This window comes from Barbatula barbatula (assembly GCF_947034865.1).
Source record: "Barbatula barbatula genome assembly, chromosome: 4".
Lineage (NCBI taxonomy): Eukaryota > Metazoa > Chordata > Actinopteri > Cypriniformes > Nemacheilidae > Barbatula > Barbatula barbatula.
In genome coordinates this window covers 15275249-15279028 of record NC_136768.1, presented here as the reverse complement: position 1 = coordinate 15279028, position 3780 = coordinate 15275249, and positions in this window count along the sequence as shown.

Sequence of the window (3780 nt, the reverse complement as noted above, 5' to 3'; positions counted from 1 at the left end):
AGGCCCGACCCTGCTTGGCTTCCGAGATCTGACGAGAGCCGGCATGCTCAGTGTGGTGTTGCCGTAAGCGATAACTGTGCGTCCAAGCTCGACGCATGAAGAAAGCAGCCATAAGTCCACTTTGGGTTAAAGCTTACAGCACCTGGTATTCCGAGGTGGTCTCCCATCCAAGTACTAAACAGGCGCACCCTGCTTGGCTTCCGAGATCAGACGAGAGCGGGCGTGCTCAGGTTGGTGTGGCCGTAAGCAAAAGATGTGCTACAGAGATCAATGCATAAAGAAATCAGCCATAAGTCCACTTTGTGTTAAAGCTTACAGCACCTGGCATTCCCAGGTTACCTCCCATCAAAGTACTTACCAGGCACAACCCTGCTTGGATTCCGAGATCTGACGAGAGCGGGCGTGCTCAGGGTGGTGTGGACGTAAGCGAAAGCTGTGCCACCAATCTCTATGCAAAAACAAAGCAGCCATAAGGCCAATTTGGGTTAAAGCTTACAGCACCTGGTATTCCCAGGCGGTCTCCCATCCAAGTACTGACCAGGCCCGACCCTGCCTGGCTTCCGAGATCAGTGGAGAGCGGTCGTGCTCAGGGTGGTGTGGCCGTAAGCAAAAGATGTGCTACCAAGCTCGACACATAAAGAAAGCAGCCATAAGTCCACTTTAGGTTAAAGCTTACAGCACCTGGTATTCCCAGGTGGTCTCCCATCCAAGTACTGACCAGGCCCGACCCTGTTTGGCTTCCGAGATCAGACGAGAGCGGGCATGCTCAGGGAGGTGTGGCCGTAAGCAAAATATGTGCTACCAAGCTCGACGCATAAAGAAAGCAGCCATAAGTCCACTTTGTGTTAAAGCTTACAGCACCTGGTATTCCCAGGTTACCTCCCATCAAAGTACTGACCAGGCCCAACCCTGCTTGGCTTCCGAGATCTGACGAGAGTGGGCGTGCTTTTTTTTTTAAATTTTTTTATTTTTTTTTATTTCAATCAATAAAATACAATACAAAATAAAACCATAATAGAGAATACAGATTTTTTTCTACAATCATCTCTAAATCACATATCTTCCATTTACATACACCATTATTTTAAAAAATCTCCTTCGCTTCCCGGCAGCTCCCACATTAAACCTTTTAAACCACAATAAACTTTTGGGGTAAAAACATTATAAAAAGCATCCAACATATTTTCCCCTTTAAAATACACATACAGTCTTTCGATATATAGTTCTGTTTTCCTTTTAAATACAGCCCAAACATCCAACACAATTTTTTCCTTTTTAGCCACAGTTCTTCTCTCCCATATTGCACTTTTCATTAGCATTACACACAGATTGATAAAGCTTTTGTTTTGACACTTCTTTTCCCAACCAAACATCACCACTCTGTTCCATTCCATTATATTTTCATCCCACTCCTCGGTCAAATCTTCGATTAAACATTTACATTTTCTTAAAAAATCCTCCAATTCTTTACAATATAAAAACATATGTAAAATCCCCTCTTCCTTTTCCTGGCACACTTTACACAGAGCGTTTTCTTCAAGTCCTATTTTATTTAAAACAGCCTCAGTAAAAACCACTTTATGTCTTATATAATATTCCAAACATTCCAATTTTGTTTCCACACACCTCCCCTTCATGTTTCTCCATATACATTCTTCTTTTAGATCTTTGAATTTCTGCACCCAATATCCATTTACAGTTGGCTCTTTAAAAACACCATCTCTAAAGAAAACATAAAACATCTTCACCGTACATGTTTTAAAACCATACAATTTTCCTCCCAACTTCACATACACCTCTTTTTCTTTTCCCTCTTCCATGCTTTCAATTCTCTTTATCCAGTCTTTTGATATTGCCTCTTTGATTATTTCGTATTTGTTTATTATCTCCTGTCTGCTATAATCCTCCTTTGCCTCCTCCATTACATCTACAATATACTGCACTGGTAAAAAACCCTCCTTAAACTCATATAAGACATCTCTTACTTTTGTAATTCCCAGCTCCCACCATTTCTTAAAAAAAATATCCTTTCCTTGATTCAAAATGCGGTTGTTTAAGAATAGAGGCTGATTTAAAATGTTCTCTCTACCTTGTGGGTTAAAAAGTACATTATTTAAAAAATTCCCCCAAGCACTCATCAGTTCTTTATAAAAATCTGGCAACTCATCTGTCATCCATTTCTTTGCTCTCATCCACAGTATATTATCCCCTAGATTAAAGTTCCCACATTTACTTAAAAAATATTCCATTGTCTTTTTCCATGCCGTTTTGTTTTCTTCGTCTAAGTACTTTTGTATTATTTTCACTCTTAAACTATTCTTTCTTTGTTCAAAATCCATTAAGCCCAATCCTCCCTTCTCCACTGCTCCAATTAGGGTGTTGTATGCAATCCTTGCTGGCTTCCCTTCCCATAAAAAATCTAAAAAGCATTTTTTCAGCCTTTTTTCTGCCCACAACGGCATAGATGATACATATAAAACATACCATAGTTTTGAAACCATTAAAACATTCAGAATTAATACCTTGCCTTTCAAAGTTAAAGTTCTCAGTTTCCAAAAATTCATCCTCCTTTCGATACCCCCTAATAATTCTTCCCACATTGTTCCTCCTACCTTCTTTTCGTCCATTCCCATTAAAACACCTAAAATCTTTATTTCTTTTGTTTCTTTAAAAGCAAAACTATTTGTTAAATCTTTCGCCTTTCCGCATCTCATATACACAGTTTTTTCTCCATTTATTTTTGCTCCTGATCCCTTACAAAACACCTGTACTATTCTCATTGCTTTTTTAACACTCTCTAAATCCTTTACTATCACTGTAGTGTCATCCGCATATTGAAATATTTTGTTCTCTTCTCCCTCGACATTGATTCCTTTTATTCCCTCTTCTTGTTTTATAGCCAGACCTAGTGGTTCAGAAACTAAAGAATATAAAAGAGCTGAAAGTGGACATCCTTGCCTTATCGATCTCGTGACTTTAAAACACTCTGTTACAAACCCGTTACATTTAATTTTTGTTACCGCACCTTTGTATAAAATCCTAATCCATTTGACAAAATTCTCTCCGAAACCAAAACTCTTTAAAACATCAAATAAAAAGCTATGTTCTACCCTGTCAAATGCTTTCTCAAAATCTAAACTAATTATATACCCTTTTTTATTCTTTTCGTGTATGTATCTTATTATTTCTTTTATACTTATTGTTGTATCTGCTATATCTCTTCCTTTCACTCCGTACACTTGGTTTGTTTTAATTATACTCGGCATTACTTCCTTCAATCTATTGGCTAAGATTTTAGATAGAATCTTTAAATCAGTATTAAGCATTGTAATTGGCCTGTAGTTCTTTAACTCTATCTTCTCTCCTTTCCGCTTGTAGATCAACTTCATTAAACCCATTCCCATTCTTTGATTCAGTTCTCCTTTCTTAAAGATATCTACATATACTTCTTTTAAAATGCTAGTTATAAACTCCTTTAAAACTATATAAAATTCACTCCCCAAACCATCTATACCCGGACTTTTCTTTTTGTTTAATTCACTTATAGCTCTTTTTATCTCTTCTTCTCTTATCCCCTCATCACACTCTTTTTTATGTAGTTCTCCAACTGTTGTTTTTATTTGTTTCAGTAACTCCAGTCTCTCTTCTTCTTTCACTCCCTCTGTCCTGAACAAATTCTCATAATATGCTTTTATTTCTCTTAGTATTTCCTCGTTTGTTTCCACAACTACACCATTATTCCCTCTTATTTCTTTTATCATTTCTGCTTTCCCTCTTCTT